At 41.0% G+C, this 17,439-nt stretch overlaps 1 protein-coding gene across 9 annotated transcripts in view; it reads left to right on the top strand.

Moving 5' to 3' along the window:
* Positions 1 to 17,439, top strand: part of CFAP221 (cilia and flagella associated protein 221) — a 91,951-nt gene that overhangs the window by 17,944 nt on the left and 56,568 nt on the right. The window lies entirely within an intron of this gene.

Here is a 17,439-nt window from a genome sequence, read left to right as displayed (position 1 = left end):
GCTTGGTTTGGTCCACATGGTGGTGGCCCACACAGTTTATTTTTTAAAAACCTTTGAATTAGCGGTCAACATTTAAAAATCAAAAGATTTCAAATGAAAATTAAGTTGCCACTTTTCTTTAAAAAAGAAAAAAGGAAGATCCAGCAATACTGGGCCCACATTTCTGCATGATCACAGTCAGTTCAGCTGGGCCAGAATGGAAGCTGCCTCTTTAGAGGACTATGCCTTTGTCAGCTCACCACAGTCCCCACCACTCCCTATTGCTCACACTCAGCCCTCCACTCATTTTTGTTACCTGCCTGGCCTATGAGGACTTTCAATAAGGAAACTGAAAAGGAGACAAGGCAATGCAGTGTCATGTTTAACAGCATAGACCACTAAGGCTCTGGGGCCATTCTGTCTGGATTCCAATCCAGGCTCTGCTTCAAGATGGCTGTGTGACCCTGAAAAATGACAACCTCTCTGTGCCTCTCAGAACCGTCATCTGTAAAATGCAGCTTATAAGAGTACCTGCCTCATAGAATTGTTCCGAGGATTAAATGAATTAAAATAGAATTTATGAATAGTTAACAATAATAGTTGAAAATTTTTAATACTTAATAGTACTAAGAACAGTGCTTAGCATATAGTTAATGATTTGTATTAGCTATCATCATCATCTTCATCATCATCATCATCACCATCACCAAAGAGATCTTTACCTGGGGAAGGCACAAATGAGACCCAGCCCGTTTGGCTCACACTTTAACAAAGGTAGACAACATACAGAGAAATGGGAGGGAGAGGCTTGGAGTGGGAAGGCTGGCGGCCAGGTTGAAGGTGGGCTTCCAACAATGAGGGACTGGGCTGACAGCCGAGGGGGATGCATGAAGCCCCCAAAAGAGCCTGTCAGGGACTGTGCACAAGCCGGCCCAGTGGCAGCTCCACAGAGGGAGGGGCGGGGCGGGGATTGAGGTGAGGGTGCGGCTGCAGGTCTAGAATGGAGAGCTGCTTTCTTGGCATTTATCCTTAAAACAAAAAATAGTTTTGTTGAGATATAATTCACATATCATAAAATTTACTAATTTAAAATGTGCAAGTCAATGGTTTTTACCATATGCAACCACCACCACAATCAATGTTAGGACATTGTCATCACCCCAAAAAGAAAGCCCATACCCACTCCTCACTCCCCCTCCCAACTTCCCAGCCTCAGGCAAACTCTAACTGACTTTCTGTCTCTATCAGTTTGTCTGTTCTGGACGTTTCATATACATGGAATCATTCATTTTGTGGTCTTCTGTGACTGATCTCTTTCACTTGGCATAATGTTTTCAAGGTTCATGCAACTTGTTGCACATGTCAGGACTTCCTTCCTTTTCATTGCTGAATAGTTGTCCATTGTGTGATGGACTGTGTTCTATTTATCCATTCATCAGCTGATGGACATTGGGTTGTTTCCGCTATTTGGCTATTTTGAATAATGCTGCTGTGAACCTTTGTAAATATGTTTCTATGTGGATATGCGTGTTCATTGCTGTTGAGTGGAATTGCTGTGTTATATGGTAACTCTGTGTTTAACATTTTGAGGAACTGCCAAACTGCTTCCCAAAGTGGCTGTTCATGTCCATTCCTAGCAGCAGTGCATGAAGGTTCTAAGGGCACTGATATTTTTTTTTTATTGAGTTAATGATAGGTTACAATCTTGTGAAATTTCAGTTGTACGCTAATGTTTGTCAGTCACATTGTAGGTGCACCACTTCACCCTTTGTGCCCACCCCCCACCCTACCTTTCCCCTGGTATCCACTAAACTGTTCTTAGTCCATAATTTAAAATTCCTCATATGAGTGGAGTCATACACAGATTATCCTTCTCTCGCTGGCTTATTTCACTTAACATAATTCCCTCAAGGTCCATCCACGCTATTGCAAAGGGAATGATTTTGTTCTGTTTTGCAGCTGAGTAGTATTCCATTGTATATATGTACCACATCTTCTTTATCCATTCGTCTGTTGCTGGGCACTTAGGTTGCTTCCACGTCTTGGCTATTGTAAATAATGCTGCAGTGAACATTGGGGTGCATGGGACTTTTGGAATTGCTGACTTCAAGCTCTTTGGATAGATACCCAGTAGTGGGATAGATGGGTCGTATGGTAGTTCTATTTTTAATTTTTTCAGGAATCTCCAAACTGTTTTCCATAGTGGCTGCGCCAGTTTGCATTCCCACCAGCAGTGCATGAGGCTTCCTTTTCCTCCACAACTTCTCCAACATTTGTTACTTTTTGTTTTGGTTATTTTTGTCATTCTAATGTGTGTAAGGTAATATCTTAGTGTAGTTTTGATTTGCATTTTCCTGATGATCAGCCATGATGAACATCTTTTCATGTGCCTATTGGCCATCCGTATATCTTCTTTGGAGAAATGTCTGTTCATGTCTCCTGCCCATTTTTGGATCGGGTTGTTTCATTTTTGTTGTTGAGTTCTTTATATATTGTGGATATTAAGCCTTTGTTGGATGTATGACTTGCAAATATTTTTTCCCAGTTAGTGGGTTGTTTTTTTGTTTCAATCCTGTTTTCCTTTGCCTTGAAGAAGCTCTTTAGTCTGATGAAGTCCCATTTGTTATTCTTTCTATTGTTTCCCTTGTCTGAGAAGACATGGTGTCTGAAAAGATCCTTTTAATACTGATGTCAAAGAGTGTACTACCTACATTTTCTTCTAGAAGCCTTATGGTTTCAGGTCTCACCTTTAGGTCTTTGATCCATTTTGAGTTTATTTTGGTGAATGGTGAAAAAGAATGGTCAATTTTCATTCTTTTACATGTGGCTTTCCAGTTTTCCCAGCACCATTTGTTGAAAAGACTTTCTTTTCTCCATTGTATGCCCTCAGCTCCTTTGTCAAAGATAAGCTGTCCATAGATGTGTGGTTTGATTTCTGGGCTTTCAATTCTGTTGCATTGATCTGTGCACCTGTTTTTGTACCAGTACCATGCTGTTTTGATTACTGTAGCTTTGTAGTATGTTTTGAAGTCAGGGATTGTGATGCCTCCTGTTTTGTTCTTTTTTCTCTGGATTGCTTTAGCAATTCGGGGTCTTTTGTTGCCCCATATGAATTTTAGGATTCTTTGTTCTAATTCTGTAAAGAATGTCATTGGGATTCTGATTGGGATGGCGTTGAATCTGTAGATTGCTTTAGGTAGAAAGGACATTTTAACTATGTTTATTCTTCCAATCCATGTACATGGAATGCCTTTCCATCTCCTTATGTCATCATCCAATTCTCTCAGAAAGGCCTTGTAATTTTCATTATATAGGTCCTTCACTTCCTTAGTTAAATTTACCCCAAGGTATTTTATTCTTTTTGTTGCGATTGTAAATGGTATTGTATTCTTGAGTTCTTTTTCTGTTGGTTCATTACTGGAGTATAGAAATGCTACTGATTTATGCAAATTGATTTTATACCCTGCAACTTTGCTGTAGTTGTTGATTACTTCTAACAGTTTTCCAATGGATTCTTTGGGGTTTTCTATATATAAGATCATGTCGTCTGCAAACAGCAAGAGTTTCACTTCTTCCCTCCCTATTTGGATTCCTTTTATTCCTTTTTCTTGCCTGATTGCTCTGGCCAGGACCTCCAGTACTATGTTGAATAAGAGTGGTGATAGAGGGCATCCTTGTCTCGTTCCTGTTTTCAGGGGGATGGGGTTCAGTTTTTGCCCATTGAGTACGATGTTGGCTATGGGTTTGTCATATATGGCCTTTATTATGTTGAGGTAGTTTCCTTCTATGCCCATTTTGTTCAGAGTTTTTGTCATAAATGGCTGTTGGATCTTGTCAAATGCCTTCTCTGCATCTATTGAGATGATCATGTGGTTTTTATTCCTCAGTTTGTTGATGTAGTGTATCACGTTGATTGATTTGTGGATGTTGAACCATCCCTGTGTCCCTGGTATGAATCCCACCCGATCCTGATGTATGATTCTTTTGATGAATTGCTGAATTCTGGTTGCCAAAATTTTGTTGAGAATTTTTGCATCTATGTTCATCAGTGATATTGGCCTGTAGTTCTCTTTTTTCGTGGTGTCCTTGTCAGGTTTTGGTATCAGCGTGATGTTGGCCTCATAGAATGTGTTAGGAAGTGTTCCGTCTTCCCTAATTTTTTGGAATAGCTTGAAAAGGATAGGTATTAAATCCTCTCTGAAATTTTGGTAGAATTCCCCAGGAAAGCCATCTGGTCCTGGGGTTTTATTCTTTGGGATGTTTTTTATTGCTGTTTCAATCTCTTTCCTTGTGATTGGTCTGTTCAAATTGTCTGCCTCTTCTTGAGTGAGCTTTGGGAGATTGTAGGAGTCCAAGAATTTATCCATTTCCTCTAGGTTATTCATTCTGTTGGCATATAGTTTTTTGTAGTATTCTCTTATAATCCGTTGTATTTCGGCAGAGTCTGTTGTTATTTCTCCTCGCTCATTTCTGATTTTGTTTATTTGAGCTTTCTCCCTTTTTTCCTTTGTAAGTCTGGCTAGTGGTTTGTCAATTTTATTTATCTTCTCAAAAAACCAGCTCTTTGTCTCATTGATCCTTTCTACTGCCTTTTTCGTTTCAATAGTATTTATTTCTGCTCTGATTTTTATTATTTCTCTCCTTCTGCTGACTTTGGGCTTCATTTGTTCTTTTTTCTCTAGTTCAGTTAGGTGTGCTTTAAGGTTGCTTATTTGGGATTTTTCTTGTTTGTTAAGATGTGCCTGTATTGCGATGAATTTTCCTCTTAATACAGCTTTTGCTGTATCCCAAATGAGTTGGTATGGCATGCTATCATTTTCATTTGTTTCCAGGTATTTTTTAATTTCTTCTTCAATTTCTTCAATGATCCGTTGCTTGTTCAGTAGTGTGTTGTTTAGTCTCCACATCTTTGTGCCTTTCTCAGCTTTTTTCTTGTAATTAATTTCTAGCCTTATAGCACTATGATCTGAGAAGATGCTTGTTATTATTTCCATTTTTTTAAATTTGTAGAGCCTTGCCTTGTTTCCCAACATATGGTCTATCCTAGAGAATGTTCCATGTAAGGGCACTGATATTTTTAAATGGCAGAGTAAAGCAACATTTTCTACAGCTAAAGAAAAATTGCCATACCTTATAGAGAGGTTAGAGGTGAGGGGAGAACACAAATTCAGTGGAAGGTCGATTCAGAAGGATATTTTTTCTCTTTGCATATAGAATTGATTTAGGCAAAATTGCCAGAAGTTGTAGAATCTGCCTTTAATAAATTGCACTGTTTGCTTTCTTACTGCGAGGTTGCTTCCGGGGAGAAGGCCTGGTCTGGGCTGAGCCTCCTTGAGGACTGGGTAGCACCTTGGTACATTTTCCACAAGGTCGTGAGGTGGACTTGTGTATATTCATCACCTGCATTTTCATTGGCTGGATTTGCTGGTTGTACATTCTCCTTGCTGTGATAAAACTCCATGTGGACATTTGCCAACTACTTATAAACAACCTCGGTGGCTTAAGATCTGGTACAATGTATTTTGACAGCTTCTGTAAATAAGAAAAGTTGCATCCAGTTCCGTCCAACATCTCTAAATCGAACGCCATGGGGTGCAGAGGACTGGCAGCTCACTCTCCTTTCCGTGGGTGGAAACTGTGCTTGATAACTAGGTAAACCCAACCATCAGGGCCAGTTAGATTATTTAATCACTTCACATCTTAGAGAACATTGTAGATAAAATACCATCTTACCCTTCCCATATATGCAATAAGAATATGCTTATGTTAGGTACTGAAATTTTTTATCTTTCCATTTCCGTGGTTCTAAAAAGATTTGTGTTAATTCATCATGCTCTGCGGTTTCACCAGCTGTGTCTACCTGGCAGCAAATAACTGGCTGAAATCTAGAGCAAATCCATTCAGTTGAGCGGTTGTTCTCTCCATGTGCATGGACTGATCCTCCTTGCACCAAGCTGACTCCGTTGACCAGCTGGTTAGTGTGCTATCAATAAGCTTACGTGAAAGTCACCCGGGGCCTCCCCTGGATTCCCCTCCCTTCCCCATTTTCCACTCTGGACCTGGTCCCATGGGCAAGGCCGCCATGTTGCTCTCACAGCAAGTGGAACCGTGTGTTCATCTCAGGGCTCCAGGGCGTTCGTAGACCGCGGGGCCATGTGCACAGCCCTGTGAGGAAAGGTCCCCGGCTGCTCCGTTCCAAAGCCGGGATAGTTCAGTCTCTGGAACTTTTACGTCACAAGTTCAGTAATTTACTAAAGGATGCTTTCCTTAAGTGGGGAACCTCATGGCTCATTTCAGAAAGTGGGGGAATAACCAAGGTCAGAATAGGATGTCCGAATAAAATCAAATTCTCTCGCTGCCCCTGGAGTTGAAAGCATCTGGGCCACAGGAGAATGTGCATTCTTGAACCAGTGCTGAGAGGGAAAGACTGACGGTGAGAACTGGCCCCAGCAGAGACAACATCCAGGTCCTGCCTGGCATTGTACCGATAAAGAAAGTCCTTACCGGTGGAGAGGGGCCCGAGAACCAGCTGTCACTGGCTGAGAATGAGGGTGTCAGGATAAAATTAGAAAACTGATCTTCAGAAGGATTTTGTGCAGCCTTCAAAGAGAATAAATTCACCTTTTCCAGCTCAGCAAGGGAAGCAGGCTCCTTACTCTCACTAGGGTCTTGCTCTGTGCGTCCCAAACTCAAGGTTGATTTGAAGGAGCAGGAGCATTTTATGGAAACTTTCTGACAAGGGTGACTGGAGCACGCTGACCCGCTTGTTCTTTACCTCAGCTCTTACGTGGGTATGTGGAGCGGTAGTGAACTTGTGTTTTAAAACTGCTTCAAAACTGATATTCAGACAAAACGACTACAGCCACTCAACAACAGCCTTAATTTTTACTGTATGAAAAATTCTCCCATGTTTTGTAGTTAACATTGCTTTGATTTGATATCCCTTTGCTGACCTGGTTACTCATCTTGGCCCAGTCTGTTTTTATAAATTTTAGCAGGAAAAGAAAATCATCCAACCCCTAAACCACAGGGATCTGTATTAAAAATGAAAAGGCATAAATGCACCCTCCTTCCATTTAGCAGAAGCAAGTGCCAACTTGAGACAGTCAACAAAGGGAACTTTCAATAGAAGACTTACTTTTTATTTTTTTAAGTTTTTCTCACAAAATGGTGAATTCTAGACTTTTGACTCCTGGAGAAAGTGGTCAAAAGGCTGAAAATCCTAAAATGGAGGCAGCGATATTGACCTTATGAAAGCTGAGCTTGAAAATTGTAATACTCTACTTTCTCCCTTTGATTTTGTGCAAATTTGATTTGGAAAATTGCTCGGTTGGTTTGTGTGGGGCTGAGGGATGGAGCAGCACGAATTTGTGATCAGCGTCCAGAGCAGGTGGATGTGTGTATCAGGAGCAGTAATTAAAGGTGGAATAGTTTTCTTATTTAGGGTCTTCTAGTCTTTGTATAAATTCTTGGAATGTTTCGTTAAACACAACAGCATATACATTTTGTGGCTTCTATGAAACTACCACCCTGGTGTCATGGACTAAGCAGTAAGAACCCTAAAATATTTCTTCCGAGAGAAGGAAAGGCCATCAGCAGTGTGTAGTGTCTCCTCTTCTCTTCTCCCAGGAAATGCTGTATTTTCCTCAACAAAAAAAGAAACCAGGAGGCTTTTCATCTACCGTCTCGACTCGCTTTAGCTGCTTCCTTTCCCTGTGAGGTGACTTTCTTCCCACGCCAGACCTCCCTGGTCTCTGCACATGGGCCCTGCTCTGACCCACAGGAGCCACCCTGAATTTCATTCTTTCCCCCATTATCCCACTTTCTCTGCAACTCTGGGGGGTTGTAAGGTGCTATTTTCTATAAAATGTATTGTTTATATCAATACTTTTCATTTATAACTGAAGTTAATATTTAACTTTTAAAAGGCCTTTTATACTGTGTGACTCCACTCGTGTGAGGTAGCTGGAGTCGTCAAATTCAGAGACGGAAAGCAGAATGGCAGTTTTGAGAGACCGGGTGAGGGGGCGGGGGGGTATTGTTTAAAGTGTAGAGAGTTCCAGTTTTGCAAGATGATAAAGGTTCTGTGGATAGATGGTGATGTTTGCACAGTGTGAACGTACTTAATGCCGCTAAACTGTACACTTAAAAATGGTTAAAGTGGGGCCGGCTCCGTGGCCGAGTGGTCAAGTTCGTGCGCTCCGCTGCGGCGGCCCAGGGTTCGGATCCTGGGCGCGGACATGGCACTGCTCGTCAGGCCACGTTGAGGCGGCGTCCCACATCCCACAACTTGAAGGACCTGCAACTAAGATATACAGCTGTGTACGGGGGGGTGGGGGGGTGGCTTTGAGGAGATAAAGCAGAAAAAAAAAAGATTGGCAATGGTTGTTAGCCCAGGTGCCAAAAAAAAAATGGTTAAAATGTTAAATTTTATGTTATGTACATTTATCACAATTTTTAAAGAAGTGACTAGGGTACATATTATCTCTACAGATGACAGGGAACATGTCCTCTGGTCATCTCTAACTTCTCCTGAATTCAGTTCCTTTCCAGCCCCCAGAGAAATGCCGTAATTTCTTTTCCCGAGTATGCAGAGGTGACCTCATTTCATTCCAGTTGTTCCCTAGTGTTTTCGCCAGAATTCCACCTTTTCCTCAACTACAGGAGAGGGTGAGGGTAAGAGGTGGGGTGGTTTCACCAGCAGGGAGGACTCAGTAAGGCTGGGGAGGAACTGAACCACGGGCGAGAAAGGAGCGCGAAGCCCAGGCCAGCTAGAGGGAAAACGTCAGATCTCCCGGACTCTGCCGCTTTATTGGCTTTGCCTTAATCCTGGGGTGAGCTGGGTCTCAAGTTGGGGTGTGGTTTCATTCTCTAGGTGTGTACAATAATTAGATGCCTGTTCCTTGAACATTTCTTTATGTAATTTTGTGTTTAGCTTTGACTGTATCAATAAGGATCATGGGTCACTGTGTTTCTAGTTTGAGGCCCCACTCCCAGTGAGATTGATTGTGTCTTTGAAAATAAGATTTAAAAAAATATGAAATTCATTGGGACATAAATTATCTTAGATAAAAGGGCATCCTTGAAATCTGAAATATAATTTACCTCAACTCTTTATGTCTTTTCAAATTGTTGCCGATCTGTTTGGGGGGTTGGGGGTCTGGCTTATCAGGCAACTAATCATTATGTCTGATTTCTTTTTGTTTTTGTTGGACATTATGAATACAGCAACTACAGCCAAAGCTCAAGGGAAACTCACCAGCCAGTGCCCAGATTTCCTCCTTCCTCTCCATGTGCAGGCTGTTCTTGAGAGGAGGTTGGTAACATTTGAGTAAAGGTCTTGGGATCTTATAGGCCTTTCTTGTTGGTCGGCTAGTTAAAGGAAATGCCTTCTAAAAAGCTCAACAAGTAAGGCACAGAGGATCCGTTTCACAGAGAATGTCAACAGAGAAGAAGACTACAGTGCAAACAATGAAATGTCATTCGCTGTTCCTTAATGTCAGAGATTAGCAGCGGTAACAGTGAAGCAGTTAAGAGGCAGGTTCTAGAGACTTGGTATGAATTTCCACCTCACCCCTTATCAACTGTGTGACCTTGGACCACCCCAAAGGTCAGTTTACTTATCCACAAAATGAGCAAAGTAATAGTACTGAACTCATAGGGATGTTAAGGGGGTTAACTGAAATACAAGCACAATGATTGGTACACATTAAGGGCTAGTAAAAAAAAAAAAGACATTAAAATTGCCAAATTAAGTTGCAACCAGAAATGGGGTTAGGTAATCATTCACTAAAAGGGGCAATGAGGTCAGAGAGAATGCTGTTTGGGCCAGTTTTTCTAATGCTGTGTAACAAACCAACCTAGAAGTAGTGGCTTAAAATAACAACCATCATTTACTTTGCTCCTGGATCTACAGCTTGGACGTGGCTCCACGGAGAAGGCTCGGCTCTGCTTCCTGTAGAGTCAGCTTGGGCTGCTCGGCTGGGGGCTGAAAGTTCTACTTCCAACATGGTCCACTCACGTGCTGGTTATTATCTGGGAGCTCAGCTGGGCTGAGGACTGGGAGCTTTTTCTCTCCATGTAGATCTCTCCACAGGCTGCTTGGGCTTCCTTACAACATGATGGCTAGGTTCTGGAATGAGTATCCCAAGAGAAGCGGGAGATGCCAGTATTTCAGGCTCGGTCTTAAGAAATGGGTACAGCATGATTTGCACTGTATTCTAGTAGTTAAGTAATTATAGAGCCCAGATTCCAGGGAAGAAGACACGACTCCACCTCTCCGTGGAAGGACTGTCAAAGAGTTTATCGGCTTGTTTTAAAACTGTCATAATGTGTGTCCCAAAGCTGGCTCAGCCTCAGTTCTTTCATGAGTCTTCTGTACATTTGGAAGAGAAAGAATGTCACACAGATACATCATTGCTGTTCACATCTTTTGATCTGCAAATGATTTCTATATCAATGAGCAGTTGACAAAGGAAAAGTCCTACTAAATTCATGTTATAGTCTATGTCGTAGTTTAAATTACCCGTACATCTCTGTGGGGAGGCTTCTCATTATCTCGATGGTGTTTCCCTCAAATTTTATACAAGCATAATAGCTAATGGTTAATTTACTGTGCCGCCTGATTCCAGCATCTTGTAGTAAGTGAGCATTTGTCATGCTCGTTGTCAGTTCCCCTTCATTCTCCAACACAGAGTAAAATCATATTTATGGCAAGCTGGCTTGCTCATTCCACTCTGTAGACATTGAGATTTTTGAATTAGGGAGGAAATTTGATTTTATGGTATCTACAATAAGTTCACAAGATCATTCATTCTCTCAAAAAATCCTTGATTACTCTTTTGACAAACACAATGTTAAATTTTAGGGTAAACGATAAAAATAACATCTGAGTAAGGTAAAAACAAATGTTTAGTGGGTTAAATGGAAATTAATGTGATGTCTGGCCCTCTACTAGTATTTATTTAGAGAAGGGACAAGAAAGAAATTTGAATTTATATATTATTTTATGTTTACTTTCTGTAAGGTAAATTTGTACTCTCTTCTAATAGGTGCACAGTTTGTACACGATAATACATGTCTTGTATTTAAAAGGTGTGGACTGGATTTTATTCAAGATAGGGAATAATTCTTTTAAAGTACTTAATATATTTTTGTACATGGCCTTAGCATAATTGATAAGCTGTTTAAATAATAAAGTAACAGAGATAAGCATTATGGTTACCTCCCAAAGTACTAATTTCTGTCTGCTTTAATATTTTAATTGGTTGCTTCCTGTAAGTTATAGAAGAACTCTAATTCAGGCTCCTATTTGCATTTGAGGAATACTAGATGTAAGATATGAATTAATAGGCCTCAGATATGTATATTTATGCATGTTTCTTCATTGTGGATCCGTTTAAATGGTATTTAGCAATGGGAATTTTGTTTAGAATTTTTAAGTCCCGCCCCCCCCCCCCCCCCACCGCCGAGGCTGATGGGATTCTGTTTCTTCAAATATGAAAAACTTCTGTATAAACTAAACTTTATATTTGGCAAAATTCCTTTTGGCCCAAATGAATCTAGACTGCCCTTGATTTATGATTATGGCGGCCATCTACACTAATTTGACATCCATAATACGAACAGCAGCCATGAAAGCAAAGTTCAGTGATTCCACTGAAATGTATTTTACTTGCACTGCTGTGTCTGCTTCTGAATCAAGGTGCTTGGAATACTGTGCCGTTAAGGAATTGTTTGTTTCTCCAGACTGACTAATGCATCAGGAATTTGGCTTCATGTAATCATCATTAAAGAAATACCCTGACACCTTTTCTATGGGAATTATCAAAGCTCTGAAATTAGTTGAAAATTGGGCATATATAAAAAGCCCTAGCAGGTTTTTGTTTTAGTTCAGGAAAATGCAAACGTGCAGCTTTCAGCAGAGGATTCCTGAGCAGCAGACTTTCCCTCGCTGGGGCAGCAGTGAGCAGACCCCTCGGGTTACTGACTGGAGGGCCGTTCAGCCCGTGTGGCTGTAGGAGTCACTGGCCTGATCTTCAGAGACTGGGCATTTGGGGCAGTTTAACGCTTCACATTGACCATTACCCAAGGCTACTTACGTCTTGAGGGGCGAACACAACTTGTAATGTTAGTTTTCTCTACCCAGTGCTGTAGAGTAGCTGATGTTCAGTGGGGCCTGAGTGTCCGTTGTGCTGAATTGCCTTGAAGAGGTAATGACCTTTGTGAACCCTGTGTTTCAGAATTAGGACCCGTCTCAGAGAGTTAAGATGGACTGCATGCTTCTAGTGGAGGCTTATTTAGGACAGGATTTATGATTTTGGTAAAAAACCTGTGAAGTGTTCATCTCACTGTTGGCTGAAGAGATTATTCTGCATTATGACCCTTCTGTAGAATTTATATCAATAGATATAATTGACAAAGTTAATATCTAGAATTTACAAATTAATGAGAGAATAGAAAACCTCATAGAAAAATAGGCAAAGGATATGCACACGCATAGAAGAGGAAACCCAAATGGTTATATATGGATAGAAGCTCAACCTCAAAGAAATGAAAATGAAAATAAAATGAAATACCATTCCACCTCTGTCGGGTTGGAAGCAGTTAAAATGCCTGAAAATCCCGTGTTGGTAAGCAACAGTAACTCGCACACGCTGCTGGTGCAAGTATAAAGCGGTCAAACGGCTTTGCAGAGCATTTTGGCCATATCTAGTAAAGTTGATAGTTTTACTCTGCTGCTAACTAGCAATTCCATTTCTTGGTTATACCTGGAGTAGCTCTGGCGCAGATGCGTAAGGAATCACATACAAAGATTGTCGTTGCCACTTTGCAATGGTGAAAAAGTGCGAACAGCCTAAATGCCCTTCAGCAAGAGAGTCATAAATAAGGAAGATATAGTCATATAGTGGAATACTCATCACTGGTTAAAATGAATGAATCGTTTTATTTATAGTCATTTATCAATGTATCCTCATGCATCAATCTCAAAAGCATAGTGGTGAGCAAAGCTAGCAAGTTTTAGAACAATATTGTTGAAAACAAATAATACAATATTATATATTTTATGGGTACATGTCTATGTGGTGATATTATAAAAATGCATGGGAATGACAGACAGTGACAGGATGGGGTCCCCCCTGGGGAGACAGGAAGGAGCAGAGGACAAGGGAGAGGAGTACAGGGAGTTTGAACTGTTCTGCAATGTTTTATTTCTTTAAAAATAAAACACTGATTACCCAAAGCAAAAAGATTTGCTTGAGCTTGGTAGTGGACAAAGGGATCTTTATTTTATCAGTCTCTGTATTTTTCTTTACATTTGGAATATTTCAGAAATTTTAAAAAGGTAGTGAATTGAAAGCCAAATAAAAATGCTCTTGGCATAATTTTTAAAGCCACATTTGAACCACACTACATCCCCAAAATTGCTACCGAAAGAGTTATTTCGCTTTGCTCCAACAAATATTTACTGAGTGTTCAGTCTTTGTGGGACGCTGGGGTTTTGCTGAGGTGACCCCGGAGAAGCAAGTAGACTCAGCGCTGCCTTCGTGGGGCTCAGAGTCTCCCAAGTAGACAGGTGCTGGGCTGTAAGGAGTGGGGCATCATGGGAAACAGACCCACTGGGTCTGATGCCCAGAAGGCAGCAGACGAGCTGACCCGGCAACTCTGCTCTAAGTGTTACCTCACGAAATTGGGGTTCTCTTGCCCAGTGCTCATAATAAAAAGCCAATTATTACAGCATCAGCTTTTGGGAAAAGAAATGTAGCTTTATTTTGCGAGATCTGCAAGGAGACAGGAGGCATGTGCCCTCAGATCTGTCTCCCTGATCCAGGGCTTGGGTGCTACTTACGGGATGAGGGGCAGGGCAGTCTGAACTGCGGGAATAGACGATTGGAGGCAGGGAGAAGTGAGGTGATTGATAATCTGCGCAGGCGTAGTCAAGCTTCACGGCTCTTCACAGGATGCGTGTTCACAAAACGGAGGCCTGACCGTGATCCGAGGGTGGAATTTTTAGCTCCTTGACACCAAAAAGATCACTTATTGAGCATTTGCAAAGTCCCAGTTGATGAGTTGGTGATCTCAACTGGCCTCAAGTGGACAAGGGGTCTCAATTCCTGAAAGACAACTCTTAATTTTTTTAAAAGATTATTTTATTGAAGTCATATTGGTTTATAACGTTGTGTAGTTTCAAGAGGACATTACCATCTGTCAGTTTCTGTATAGACTGCATAGTGCCCACCACCAATAGTCTACTTTTTTTTTTAAGATTTTATTTTTTCCTTTTTCTCCCCAAAGACCCCTGATACATAGGTGTATATTCTGAGTTTTGGGTCCTTCTAGTTGTGGCATATGGCATGCCACCTCAGCATGGCCTGATGAGCAGTGCCATGTCCATGCCCAGGATTCGAACCAGGGAAACCCCGGGCCACTGCAGCAGAACACATGAACTTAACCACTCAGCCACAGGGCTGGCCCCACCAATAGTCTACTTTTTATCTTTCATCATACATATGTGCCCCTTTACCCCTTTTGTCTACCTCCCCACCCCATTCCTCTCTGGTAATTATTAATCTGTTCTCTTTATCCATGTGTTTGTTTATCTTCCACATATGAGTGAAATCATACAGTGTTTGTCTTTCTCTGTTTCTCTTATTTCACTTAGCATCATACCCTCAAGATCCATCCATGTTGTCACAAATGGCATGATTTTGTCATTTTTTATGGCTGAGTAGTATTCCATTGTATATATATATATACCGCATCTTCTTGATTCATTCATCCAACAATGGGCACTCGAGTTGCTTCCACGTCTTAGCTGTTGTGAATAATGCTGCAACGAACATAGGGCTGCATAAATCTCATTGTATTGTTGATTTCATGCTCTTTGGATAAATACCCAGTAGTAGGATAGCTGGATTGTGTGGTATTTCAATTTTTTTTTTTTTGAGAAATCTCTATACTGTTTTCCATAGTGACTGCTCCAGTTTGCATCCCACCGGCAGTATGTGAGGGTTCCCTTTTCTCCTCATCCTCTCCAACACCTGTTATTTCTTGTCTTGTTAATTATAGTCATTCTGAGGAGTGTGAGGTGGTATCTCATTGTAGTTTTGATTTGTGTTTCCCTAATACTTAGTGATGCTCAGCATCTTTTCATGTGCCTGTTGGCCATCAGTAGATCTTCTTTGGAAAACTGTCTGTTCATATACTATCCATTTTTTGATCAGGTTGTTTCTTTTTTTGTTGTTGAGTTGTATGAGTTCTTTATATATTTTGGAAATTAACCCCTTGTCAGATATATGATTTGCAAACATTTTCTCCCAGTTGGTGGGTTGTCTTTTTGTTTTGTTCATGATTTTATTTGCCTTGAAGAAGATTTTTAGTCTGATGTAGTCCCATTTTTAAATTTTTTCTTCTATTTCCCTTGCCTGAGTAGACATGGTATTTGAAAAGAGGCTGCTAAGCCTGATGTCAAAGAGTGGACTGTCTCTATTTTCTTCTAGGAGTTTTATGGTTTCAGGTCTTACCTTCAAGTCTTTGGTCCCTTTTGAGTTTATTTTTGTGTGTGGTGTAAGATAATGGCCTACTTTCATTCTTTTGCACATGGCTGCCCAGCTTTCCCAGCACCATTTGTTGGAGAGACTTTCCTTTCTCCATTTTATGTTCTTGGCTCCTGTGTCAAAGATTAGCGGTCCACAGATGTATGGTTTTACTTCTGGGCTTTCAATTCTGTTCCATTATCTGTGTGTCTGTTTTTGTGCCAGTACCATGCTGTTTTGATTACTGTAGCTTTGTAGTATGTTTTGAAGTCACGGATTGTGATGCCTCCAGCTTTGTTCTTTTTTCTCAGCATAGCTTTGGTTATTTGGTTTCTTTGGTTGTTCCATATAAATTTTAGGATTCTTTGTTCTATTTCTGTGAAGGATGTCTTTGGGATTCTGACTGGGATTGCATTGAATCTGTAGATTGCTCTAGGTAATATGGACATTTTAACTATATTTATTCTTCCAATCCATGTGCATGGAATGTCTTTCCATTTCTTTATGTCATCATTGATTTCTTTCAATAATGTCTTACAGTTTTCAGGGTATAGGTCTTTCACCTCCTTGGTTAAATTTATTCCCAGATATTTTATTCTTTTTGTTATGATTGTAAATGGGATTGTATTCTCGACTTCTCTTTCTGCTAGTTTGTTATTAGTGTATGGAAATGCAACTGATTTTCATAAGCTGATTTTGTACCCTGAAATTTTGCTGTAGTTGTTGATTATTTCTACTAGTTTTCTGATGGATTCTTTAGGGTTTTCCATATGTAGAATCATGTCATCAACAAAGAGCAAGAGTTTGACTTCTTCCTTTCCAATTTGGATACCTTTTATTTCTATTTCTTGCCTAATTGCTTTGTCCAAAACCTCCAGTACTATATTGAAAAGGAGTGGCAAGAGCAGGCACTCTTGTTCCTGTTCTCAGAGGAATGGCTTTCAATTTTTCACCATTAAGTATGATGTTGGCTGTGGGTTTGTCATATATGGGCTTTATTATGTTGAGGTACTTTCCTTCTATACCCATTTTGTTGAGAGTTTTTATCACAAATGGATGTTGGATCTTGTCAAATGCTTTCTCTACATCTATTGTGATGATCATGTGATTTTTATTCCTCATTTTGTTAATGTGGTGTATCACATGGATTGATTTGTGAATGTTGAACCATCTCTGTGTCCCTGGTATAAATCCCACTTGATCATGGTGTATGATCCTTTTACTGTATTGCTGTATTCACTTCGGCAATATTTTGTTGAGGATTCTTGCATCTATGTTTATCAGTGATGTTGGCCTGTAATTTTGCTTCTTTGTGTTGTCCCTGCTGAAAGACAACTCTAAATTACTCTCTTGATAAGATGGGGTCAGTTGAACTGATCCTGGAGGGCTAGCGATTACACAAGTGATTACAATTGTGTTCTCCCAGGAGTATGAACTGGGAAATGTGAGGGAGGAGAGCAGATGACAGGGAGGGCCCCACCTGAAGTGTTAAGAGTTAGGAACCAGCCTCTGTCTAGGAGGACATGATTGGCCATGAGAGCACAGGAGTTATGAGGTGGAGAGGAGACGCACAGCCCCAAGGAGAAGGGAGGAAGCGCAAGGAAAAGCAGGGACAGAGGGTGTGGCTGAGTCACTTCAAAGAGGAGCTCAATGTCCATCTGATGAAAGGAGCCCAGATAACCTGCCCCAGCTCTGCACAGGATGCCAAGTGACAGCTGGAGAGCTCTGCTTCTCCAGGCCTCGCTCATCCTGCAAACTCTGGCTGACCTGGGCTTGGTCTGATGGAAGGAGGGACATTAGGAGAAGCTCAGGGCTCTCTGAGAGATGCCACTGCTGCGGCAGCTCCTGTGGTGCCGTAAGCAACAACCTCAGACTCACTCAGAAGTCAGCCTTGCCTCGGGTGGGAGCACATTTCTGGATGCAC

Source organism: Equus asinus, chromosome 4 (genome assembly GCF_041296235.1).
Source record: "Equus asinus isolate D_3611 breed Donkey chromosome 4, EquAss-T2T_v2, whole genome shotgun sequence".
NCBI lineage: Eukaryota > Metazoa > Chordata > Mammalia > Perissodactyla > Equidae > Equus > Equus asinus.
Note: the sequence above shows the minus strand (reverse complement) of the source record. Positions and strands in the feature narration are given on the sequence as shown.